Raw genomic sequence first — 12,224 nt, 5'->3', positions numbered from 1 at the left:
TTTCTTTCTTTCTTTCTTTCTTTCTTTCTTTCTTTCTTTCTTTCTTTTTCTCTTTGTGGATTCTTTTTCAAACTTGAGTACAGAGTTAATGATGAGAGAAAAGTAGTTAAGATTCTAGTGAATAGATTTCAGTTGCCACAACTAGGGATAGCCTGAGATTTCTTGAAAAGGACAAGTAGAAAAAAATTCAGTGGTTTTCAGCACTGGAAAGAAAGAATATAGTTTAAAGACAAACAATGTTCTTGGAGGGGAAGAGGCTTGCTGTACAGCAATCAATATAGTAGAACTAGAAAAGACCAACATGGATCAACCCCAAAGTGCAAAAAGTAATTAAGGGCACAAAAAGCACATAATAAATGTCAAGTACAAAACAGAAGCTGAGAAATTACAGAGTGAAGTTCAGAGTTTAAAAATGACAGAAAGACCAAAGATGGCAAATGACAAAAACATTTCATATAAGACTAACTAAAAGTGCTACAATATTACAACAATATTATATAGGACACTACAGGTCAGGAAACAGCCTAGAAAGGTGTCTAATGGATAGCAAAGGTGAATCATTGACTGAGAGGGTCTTGTAGACATTGATTAAAAAAAGTCAGATGAAATGAATTCTTTGTCTCAAAGCTCTCAAAAAGCTGTCTTGCTAAACAGAGAAATCAATTTAAAATGAAAGAAGTAAAATTATTCTTTGGAAATGTTACCAACCAGTAAGTGGCAAAGAAATTGAGAAATTTGAATTCTCATATAGGACCAGTTATGCTTTCTTTTAGGATTAGTGATGTTCAAGGCCTTTAGAAATCCTTTATAAAAACGTATGTTGCTTTTGTGTATTTTGTTCCCAAGTCACCCAACGTAGGCCATGTTTAATGCTTCCTTGGCTTTCTATGTGTCAGAGTATGACACACCTGTCCCTTACCAGGTAAAACAGGAAAGGAAAACATCAAGAGGATGTACAGAAATCCTAGCAAAAGAACTTCCAACCTATTAAACTTCTTGGGGGGATACGGGGAGGGAAAATGTGCTCATTATGTGTGTGAAGTGGAGAGTTGGAAGAATGGGAATTTCTCACTCTGGAAATCCTTTGTCTTAATCCCTTTGGGCTGCTGTAACAAAACTATCATGGACTGGGTGGCTTAAACAACAAGATTTATTCCTCATGGTTCCAGAGGCTAGAAAGTTCCTGCCAGAGGCCTGTTTGCCTGTCTCTTGGCTTCTACAAGAAGTCTTGTAGACAGCTGCCTTAGAGTTTTGTGTGTGTGTGTGTGTGTGTGTGTTTGTGTGTGTGTGCATGAGAGAGGGAGAGAGAGAGAGAGGGAGGCAGACAGGCAGGCAGGCAGGCAGACAGACAGATGGACACACAGACTAATCCCATCATGAGGGCTTCACTCTCATGACATAATTACCTCTCAAAGGCTTCATCTCCAAATGCCATCGCTTTGGGGATTAGGGTTTCAACACATGAATTTGGAGAGGACGGAAGCATTCAGTCCACAACATTCTCAGAGATAGAAATTTTCCAAAGAGAGAGAAATTATTCTTTTAAAATTGTATGTTAAAGGCAGGATTCAAAGAATGGGTAAGCCTGATGAATTTATGCTCTGTTCCCATTACGCTTAGGGAAACAAGGGCCACAAAAGATGGAGTAGGTGGAGAAGGGGGCAGCACCTGAGGGGTGAACAGGGAGGCAATGGAAATAAATCACAGGAACTGAGGGATGCAATGGCAGTGGAACATGAAGAGCTGGTCTGAGCCTGCAGGAGGCTGTCATGGGTTCTCCAATGCCATGCAACCATTATGTATCTGGTGTGGAAAGACAATGGTCAACCCTGGGATTGTTAATTATATTCCTTTTTTTTTAAGGATTTTATTTATTTATTTGACAAAGATAGAGAGAGAACACAAGTTGGCAGGGCAGCAGGCAGAGTGAGAGGGAGAAGCCGGCTCCCTGCTGAGGAAGGAGCCTGACATGGGGCTCGGTCCCAGGACCCTGGGATCATGACCTGAGCCGAAGGCAGATGCTTAACCGACTGAGCCACCCAGGCGCCCCTAATTATATTACTTTAAATGGAATTATATGACTTCAAATGTAACTTTTAAATTTTCCCTTAATTTTATATTTAAATTTATTTTCTGAATATCCAGAAAGGTTGAAAGAATAATACATTATGAACACTTGTATATTCATTCCCTTGATTCAACAATTGTTCCTATTTTGCCATATTTGCTTCATCTAACTATTTGTGAGTATGTATATTTTCTCCTGAATGCCTTGAAAATTAGCTGCAGACATTGTGATATTCACCATAAATGTTTTATATAACCACAATATTAACAACACATTTAAGGGAATTAAATATATATATAATGAGATAATAACCAAGTTGTTTTCAAATTTTTCTAATTATCCACAAATGATTTTTATTTTTTATCTTTTTTAAAGATTTTATTTATTTATTTGAGAGAGAACAAGAGAGAGGGCATGAATGGGGGTGGTGGTGGGGAGGGGCAGAGGGAGAGGGCGAAGCAGGCTCCTCGCTGAGCAGGGAGCTCCATGTGGGGCTCGATCCCAGGACCCTGGGATCATGATCTGAGCTGAAAGTAGATGCTTAACTGACTGAGCCACCCAGGTACCCTGACAAATGCTTTTTAGATCTCTTTTTTAAAAGCCAGGATTCAAGTAAGGTTCAGAGATTATATTTGACTTTTATGTCTCTCCAGTGTCTTTTAATCTAAAAGTCTTTCTTTCTTTATAACTTTTACTTTTTGAAGACATTGCAGGACAGTTGTCTTTTGGAAGTTCCCACATTCTGCATTTATTTGATTTCTCCTATTTGGTGTTGTTTTCCTACTTCTTATAGTCTCTGGATTTCCTGCAAAATCAAAGTAAGTCTAATAGCTTGGTTAGATTCAAGCTAAACATTTTTTAGCTAGAATATTGTGCAGATGATGTCCTTATCTCATGTTGTGTTACTAGAAAAGGCATGTAATGCCAGAGTTTCCACTAAAATTACGTTATTTGATAATTTGGTTAACATGATAATCACCAGATCTCTTCATTGTGAAGGCATATTTTTTTTTCTCTTTACAATTAGCAAGGACTCTGTGGGATAATACCCTGAAACTTTGTGAATAACCAATAATCTTTCACCGAAAGATTTTATTTTATTTTATTATTTAAAGGGGCGCCTGGGTGGCTCAGTTGGTTGGGCGACTGCCTTCGGCTCAGGTCATGATCCTGGAGTCCCGGGATCGAGTCCCGCATCGGGCTCCCTGCTCGGCGGGGAGTCTGCTTCTCCCTCTGACCCTCCTCCCTCTCGTGCTCTCTGTCTCTCATTCTCTCTCTCTCAAATAAATAAATAAAATCTTTAAAAAAAAAAAAAAAAAAAAAAAAAAAAAAAATATGGAATGCTTCACAAATTTTCGTGTCATCCTTCTGCAGAGTTCATGCTAATCTCTGTATCGTTCCAATTTTAGTATATGTGCTGCAGAAGCGAGCACTCACCTAAAGATTTTAAGTGTCCAACAATACTCCTTGCCTGAAACAATTATATCATTAGGAATTGTAAAAGTTGTGATTTTTGTAATTTATATATAATTTCTTCTATATTTATTAGGTGGCATTCTTCCGTGAAGAATAACTTTCCCTCATCCACTGGTCCTTGTATTTCTTTCTAAAGAAGCAGGACACCGTTATAATTTAAAAAAATGATTATAGCAATTTTGCATATAGAGAAAAACAAACCCAGCTGTAATCTCAACAGCTAGTAAACCAGTGTTAACAATTTGGTGTTTCTTTCCATTCTTCTTTCAAAGCCTGTAAGTATATATATTACAAAATTTGATACATAAGTTTTATATCCAGCCTTTTATAGTTAGTATTATATCATTTTATCAGTTCACTATGCTGTTAAATATTATTTAAAGTATTTTTGCTGGCTGTCTGCCCTCTCATAATTAGGATGTGGCATACTTTATTTCCCTATTCCCTTACAACGAGGGGGCCATATAACCTCGTTTGTCCAGGGCAGTTCTTATTGATGACTGTTGTCTTTGCAAAATTATTAAAGCACCCCCTTTTACTCCTGGAGTCATCTCAGTTTGGAAGACAAATTATATAGTCACCCTATCATCACTGTACTTGCAATTGACCATTTGCTGTTTTTAATTTTCTGATCTATTTACTCTTGCATAAATCTTTGGGTGCATTTCTTATTATTTCATGAGGATAAATTTCTAAAAGTCCTGCATCAGGCTCCCTGCTCAGTGGGAGTCTGCTTCTCCTTCTCCTTCTGCCCTCCACCCCCCCCCCTCCCCGCTGCGCTCTTGCTCTTTCCCTTGCTCGCTCACGCTCAAATAAATAAAATCTTTAAAAAAAAAATAAATGTACAGAGTAATAGCAGCATTCTCCTTATCTAGCTTATTTGTCTTAAGCTGTGAGTTTTTGATAAAGAATTGCTTATTTAGCCTACTGGGAATAGTAAATGGTAAAAGTTTCTTGTTCAAGGTTACATAACCAAAAACAATTGAGTAGGAATTTGAACCTAGATCTGTCTGTCTTCAGTCTTATCTGTGTGTCCTGCTGCCTCATGTAAGTACTGCCATCATGTACCCACTATTGCTAAATAGGCAAACAATGGGAAAATAAATATTTTCTCTCTGTGAGTTTTTAGTAATCATTTGGGATCTGTTTTATTGTTGCCAAGGTAATTCTTTATTTATTTTTATCCTCTGTAAATGGGATTGGCAGTATGAAATCAATGTATCGAAACATGCAGTTTAGGTCCTGGTACACAGTGGGTGCTCGACCTGTACTGATTTCCACCTATACTCACATTGGGTTATCATAACCATCTGCTAATGGGTCTGTGCAGGGCTTAAAGGAGAAGCAAACGAAGGGGGACCGATTACCTCTCCCTCTTTCTACTTTCCAAAGCTGCTCTCTCTGCTTTCCCTCAATGTTGATTCACACATTGAAGAAGGGAACAGGAGTCAAACAGACTCCCGGGCATTGACAAGTGAAAGAAACACAATTTAAGTCACTGCAAACGATGTTGATCCCTCTTTTTATCTTCTGTTTCAAAAGCTGTTTGTTCAGAATAAGAAAGCCATCTTCAAGCTGTGGAAATAGAACACTGCATATGTGGCTTAGTTCCAGCTTGTTTGGGGACAGGTTCTAACTCGGAAACACGGGACTAGTGAGTGGGGAGAGGACGGACTGGGGAGAATATCATCCATAAGATACTTGCCAGAGTCACTCCACCACTGCTGCCAAGTAAGTCTGAGCGACGGCGGGACGGTAGAAGGAATCTGGCTGACTCTTCTCTCCTAACACAGAAGAAGGAGGATTGGCTGGAGTTTAGCAGCTAAATTCAACTTAGAACCTTAACTATGATCATTTCAGGAAGCATGGCTGAACTAAGGCTAGTTTTATTTAGGTTTTTCTTATTCTAAATAGTGGACTGCTGTGGAGGTTCTTGCAAGGAAAAGCAGAGAGACACTATGACAGAGTCACGTTTCCTCCAGAAGATACTAGACCAGGAAAGAAAAAAGAGTGGATGTGAAAGACAGGGAGTTCTCATCTATTCTTAACCTATTCTTAACTTCAAAGTGTGACACTTTAGGCTTTATAGTATTCTATGGTTTTTAAAACATTTTCAAAAATATTAGCTCTTTGACCATTGTAACATGGCCTCAAGAGGCAAGTCAGGCAGATGTCCACATCTCAGAAGAAGAAATGAAACATGGAGAAATTGTGATCTTCCCCAGTTTTACAGAATTAGAGATGACAGGGGATCCTTGACGCCTACATCAGTGAGTTCTGCATTCCACCCCAATGCTTATATTGTTCCAGAGATTACACCTTTTCTCTGGTCTTAGACTTTTTGTTTTGTTTTGTTTTGTTTTGTTGGCTTTTTAAGCTAGTCCATTTGTGAATAGTTGTTAAAAGAATGATTATGTGATTGCCTCCCCCAACTTCAGTGCAACATTTCAGAGTGTGCCTACCATGTTGTCTGAAATTTGGGTGCTACCGCTACTCTCTGTTTTTGTTATCCTCTTTTGTGTCCTTGTGTAAGGCTGAGCAGAGTTTATTGCTGTACATATATCACATTTGGAATTTATGATAGCTTTCTGTTAATGGGTTGGATATTATTGTGTTTCAACCTCTGTGACCCTATGTCAGGACAACTCAGCTTGGGGATATATTGCTGAGTTGTAATTTAAAAACCCTTGGCCATTCTCTCTGTCAAACAAACTTGAACATAAAACAGTGTTGTATTAAATAGGATGGCGTTAGGATTTCTTTTTCAGTAAACAATGGATATTTGAAAAACAGCATATGCTTAAAATAACATGTGCACGTGCGCGCTCTATCTCTCCTTTTTTCCCCCTTTTAGATTGGTCACAATGTATGAAAGCATAATACAAAGTGGGAAATGATCTCTTTTAGTTATCATGGTGCTATTTAAAAAAAATCTTATTATATTTTGTTTACTGGAAATAATAGCATCAAGCACTTGTGTCTTAGTTACTTTTTAAAAATTTTAATTCCAGTATAGTTAACATACAGTGTTATATTAGTTTCAGGTGTACAATATAGTGATTCAACAATTCTGTACATTACTGGATGCTCATCATGATAAGTGTACTCTTAATCCCCTTCACCTCTTTCACCCATCCCTCCTCCTACCTCTCCCTCTGGTAACCATCAGGTTGTTCTCCAGTTTAAGAGTCAGTTAAGAGTTACCAATAACTTTCTGTGGTTATAGAAGATATTGTTTTCTAATTTTCTAACAAATGATTTTTTTTAAAGAATAAAAAACTGCTTCTATCAAATAACTCCTAAGAAAACAACTTTAAATCATTTTTTGTTTGTTTCTTTCCAGTCTTTCTCTGTTTTTGTTATTTTATTCCTTAATTTGTTTAAGAAATATTTATTGAGTACACAATATGGATCAATCACAGTGCTGGGCACTGGACATATTGAGGTATACAAGATAAGCAGCTTAACGGTTGTTGATAGAATGGGTAATAATAGGGGTGTCTGGGTGGCTCAGTTGGTTAAGCATCAGACTCTTGGTTTCAGCTCAGGTCATGATTTCAGGGTCTTGAGATCAAGCAGTGGGTCAGGCTATGCAATCAGCATGGAGTCTGCTTGAGATTCTCCCCCTCTCCCTCTGCTCCACTCTCTCTCTCTCTCTCTCTCTCTCTCTCAAATAAATACATTTAAAAAAAAGAATAGGTATTAATAACCATGGTAGTGAGTGCTACAAATGAGAAGTGTAGGCTGCTGTACTCTACAGTGTGGACCTAATTTAGTTTTTCTAAAGAAATTATTTAAGGGGCGCCTGGGTGGCTCAGTCGTTAAGTGTCTGCCTTCGGCTCAGGTCATGATCTCAGGGTCCTGGGATCAAGCCCCGCATCGGGCTCCCTTCTCTGCGGGAGGCCTACTTCTCCCTCTCCCACTCCCCCTGCTTGTGTTCTCTCTCTCGCTGTGTCTCTCTCTGTCAAATAAATAACTAAAATCTTTAAAAAAAAGAAATTATTTAATATATACCTATGTAATGTATTTTAAATAATTGGGATCGTATGATATATAAAATTTAGTATATTTTTTCTTAAAACTATATTGTGAATATTTTCCCATTTCTTTAAATATTCTTTGAGAATGCTCTTTCTTAAAAGATTAATTTATTTATTTCAAGGGGAGGGGAGTGGCAGAGGGAGAGAAAGAGGGAGAGAGAAAATCCCAAGCAGACTCCCTGCTGAGCGTGGATTCCCCAACACAGGGCTCAATCTCATGATCCTGAGATCATGACCCTGAGATCATGACCTGAGCTGAAATCAAGAGTCCGACGCTTAACCAACTGAGCCACCCACGCACCTCATAGAATGCTATTTTTAAGGGCTACATAATTTTCTACTGGACCTATATACCAAATTTATTAGAAATTGGAATATTTCCTGGAATTTAGACTTCTCATAAGCATCATTCATCCTGAGGTTTATAATGATCAAAAGCTCACATGTGGAAGCATATGAATTAATTTCTTTTAATTATGTCTGCCTTGTACCTTTTGCTTTAAAAGAATCAGGACTTAGAATTTATGGGTCCTGGAGATAAAAAGGTAGTTATAGCCCTCCTTGCTTTAATAACCTCGCTGTCACTGCTTTACGGTATTTGGGAAATCTCAGAGAATTAAAATAGAAGGGATGGCAAAATGATGGCTGAGCTCTCATGGCCCTTCTGGACTCCAAGTTGAGAGTTCTTCCTGGACTTAGTGTAGGTACTTAGCTGATTGTGGGGAACTTAGGGACAGGAAGAGACATTGTTGAAAATAAACTTTTTAAAGAGAAGGTGACTCCACAATTGTTGATGTTTGGAAAGCATTTTCTTTGATATTTATTTATGAGTTACTGGCCTTTTGTTTTTCCTTTCCCAATTTTTTCTTCTCCTGTTTTAGTGTGTTCCTGTGTGCTCCCACCTTGTTTTGCATGGCATGCCTTCTATTTATCTGAGATCATTTCTTTTGTGTGCGGGTCAGACCTATTGTCAGATGTCTCACTGGGGTGAAAGTCATCCAAACATAAATCTTTTTTTTTTTGCTCTCTTGCTTTCCCCCTCCCTCCTCTTTGTGTGTTGCCATTTTCTTCTCCACTTTTGCATTCCTTCTTTTGTTTTCTTGAGCTACTTGTCCCACCTCCATTCCTCCTTAACTTTCTTGGGTCATAAGTTCTCTTTTACACTCAGTGGTATAGCTGCTTCTTTTCATTCTACTGTGCTTTGGTATTCTGTGCTGCCTCTCTCTTTCTCCCTTCCTCTCTCTCTCAGTGTATTTAATATGTGTTTCACCTTGGCTCTGCTCGTTTGTGCTTCTGAATTGCTGCAGCAGCTTCTCACACATCCTATGTAGACTCAGGGAAAGGAAAGGGAAAGGACAGATGTTGTAGTCACTAATGGAACAGCAGCTCCAAATGCAGATTCACTTAGGAAAGGGACTAACTGAAAAAGGAAATTTCCCTAAGATGTTTCTCCTATTAAGAAGTTCCCTGTCTGGGACTGTGTCACACTAGAAAGCTTTTGCACGGTGAAGGAAACCATCAACAAAACAAAAAAGCAACCTACAGAATGGGAGAAGATATTGCAAATGATAAATCTGGTATGTGGTCAAAATCCAAAATATTTAATAACTCATAACTCAATCACAAAAAAACAAATGATCAAATTAAAAGATGAGCAGAAGACCTGAATTGACATTTTTTCAAAGGAGACATATAGATGGCCAGCGGGGATGTGAAAAGGTGCTCAACATCACTAACCATCAGGGCAATGCAAATCACAACCACAATGAGATATCATCTCATGCCTATCAGAATGGCTATTATCAAAAGACAAGAAATAACAAGTATTGGCAAGGATGTGGAGAATAGGGGATCCTTGTACAGTATTGGTGGGAATGTAAATTGGTAAAGCCACTATGGAAAACAATATGGAGGTTCCTCAAAAAAGTCAGAAGTAGAAATACCATATGACCCAGCAATTCCACTTCTAAGTATTTAACCAAAGAATACAAAAACACTAATTTGAAAAGACATATGCGAACTTATGTTCATGGCAGCATTATTTACAGTAGCCAAGATATGGAAGCAACCTAGGTGTCCATAGATAGATAAATGGATTGTGTATATACTTATGTGTGTGTGTGTGTGTGTGTGTGTGTATAGACCTACATATATACACAATGGCATATTACTCAGCCATAAAAAGAATGAAGTCTTGTCATTTGCAGCAACATAGGTAGACCTAGGGGGGTACTGTGCTATAAGTGACGTAAGTCAACTAGAGAAAGACAAATACTGTATAATTTCACTTACATGTGGAATTTAAAAACATAATAAATGAACAAACAGAACAAAAAGGAAACAGACTTATAGATACAGAGAACAAACTGATGGTTGCTAGAGGGGAGGGGTTCGATGAAATAGGTGAAGGGGATTAAGAGGTACAGTTGTCCAGTTATAAAATAAATAAGTCACGGGAATGTAATGTACAGCATGGAGAGTATAGTCAGTAATATTGTTAACAACTTTGGTGATAGACAAAAACTAGACTTGTTGTTGTGACCATTTCATAATATATTTAAATATCGAATCACTGTGTGATACACTCAAAAATAATACAATATTGTATGTTAGTTATTCCTTTTAAAATTTATTTTAAAATTTTATTTTAAATTCCAGTATAGTTAACACATAGCATTATATTAATTTGTGACAGTGTTATATTAGTTTATATATTAATTATTATTTAGTAGGAAAATGTTTCCTGGCTCAAGTCCAGAGATTCCTTATTGTTTTCAAAGAAGATATCTAAAAATAGGCTGGTCCTCCAAATATGATTATTTATGGAGCCACACCCGATTCTTGCCATGAACAGAACGGTTTTAGAGAATTGCAATGGGAGAGATATTCTTTTTTTTTTTTTTAAAGATTTTTATTTATTTATTTGACAGAGAGAGACACAGTGAGAGAGGGAACACAAGCAGGGGGAGCGGGAGAGGGAGAAGCAGGCTTCCCGCCGAGCAGGGAACCCGATGCGGGGCTCGATCCCAGGACCCTGGGACCACAACCTGAGCTGAAGGCAGGCGCTCAACGACTGAGCCACCCAGGCGCCCCTGGGAGAGATATTCTAAGAAGCAGCTTCTTAGAACCACTTTGAAATAGGTTTTAAAATTAAAAAAAAAAAAAAACACATTTCACACACATGATATGCTTCAATACTCCATATGACAAAAAGATTATTCAAGAAGTCTTAACCTAGCTTGTAAGAAGAAGGGTCAAAGAGTCAATTTGACAAAACTTATTGTGGGGCTACTATGAGCCATATCCTGTGCTGGATGCTGGAAACTTACAGGTTAGTAGACATCCGTAGTACCTGCCCTGGTCACAGTCTACCAGAGAACTCACATTCATCTATCAGCTCATTCGTAGATTTATGCCACATAAGTGAACAGTTTTAGGCCTTGATTTAACTGGTTCACAGCCAAACTGTTGCTTACTGTCCATGGGAACTCATGCTGTAGATAAGGAACTCATATTTTACATATAAAAAGAATAGTAAGTAAAATCATATTGACACAAAATTTCAGATTTTGGATTGATACAAAATTTTTGAAATAACCAAGAGTTTTTCATAGTGGCCCTATTATACTTGGAAGATTGGACTGGATAATTTCTAAGGCCCCTTCCAGTTATTAAAAAACATATTTTCTGATTTTATTCATGTCTGTTTTATAATAAATTTTATTAATAAATTGCTCTCCATCTGTAAGAATCATATATCTGAAAGACCTTTGCATAACTCAGACAAGGTAAAATAGTTTTTCTACACAAACATCATATTTTCTTTTCAGTTATAACAGGTGCCCCCAGATAGTACTGGACATAAGGTCTGGGTTTGTCCTCATAAATCAGTGTAATTCTCTGGCCTTGAGTAATTATGTCAAAATAATTCACCTTTGTTCATAATTGGTTATTTAAATAAACAGTCTGTCGTTACCTTTGCAGAGTCTGAAACAAACTGCTTAGTCAATGCAATCGGTATGTTTTCCGACAATGTGTGTTTGAAAATACTAATTACCTAATTAAGTAGTAACAAATAATCCTGTTCCAAATTTTTGTTGGTAAAGGAGAAAGATTAAAACAATTATCTCAGGTTAGAGGGGAAAGGAGTCCAAATAGAAAAGAAGCTCATTCATTTGGTGTCTGTGTCTCATTTTTCACTTGGACACTATGTCAGCATTTCCTTTAGCACATGTAGAATATCTGAGCCTTCACAGGACAGCTGCATTGACTCACCTGTAAATGTAACACATTTTTATAGTTGTTGTCACCCTCAGGATCTTGGTGTGACAGAAAAATATTGGCTGAAAGACCAGTGTAGAAGAATGTGGATTAGCTTTGAAGGGTTCAGAGGTTAGACTCAAAGAAGTATAGAGCTGTTATCAAGTTTTAGCTAGGGATATTTGGTTGTAGTACATGTAACAAAAGAGACTGTAAACAAGAACCCCAGCAGGTTAAATAGATTTTTTTCATATTAATAGCAGCAAGGTATAATTTGAATAGGAAATGATAGGTTAGTGGTTCTTTACATATTATTGATTTAAAAATTAGGGTAAGATTCGATCTACTCATCATGCAATAAAGAGAAGAGGCAATAGGAA

The 12,224-nt window shown here is 37.5% G+C and overlaps 1 non-coding gene and 1 pseudogene across 1 annotated transcript; one reads left to right on the top strand and one right to left on the bottom strand.

Moving 5' to 3' along the window:
* LOC110570173 overlaps positions 1 to 12,224 on the top strand; it is a 79,617-nt pseudogene that overhangs the window by 33,291 nt on the left and 34,102 nt on the right.
* LOC123324670 lies at positions 3,398 to 3,501 on the bottom strand. The gene has a single exon (XR_006539947.1). It is a non-coding gene; the product is annotated as a U6 spliceosomal RNA (small nuclear RNA).

Source organism: Neomonachus schauinslandi, chromosome 4 (assembly GCF_002201575.2).
Source record: "Neomonachus schauinslandi chromosome 4, ASM220157v2, whole genome shotgun sequence".
Classification (NCBI taxonomy): Eukaryota; Metazoa; Chordata; class Mammalia; order Carnivora; family Phocidae; genus Neomonachus; species Neomonachus schauinslandi.
The sequence above is the reverse complement of the archived record's forward strand: the minus strand, read 5'-3'. Positions and strand labels throughout refer to the sequence as shown.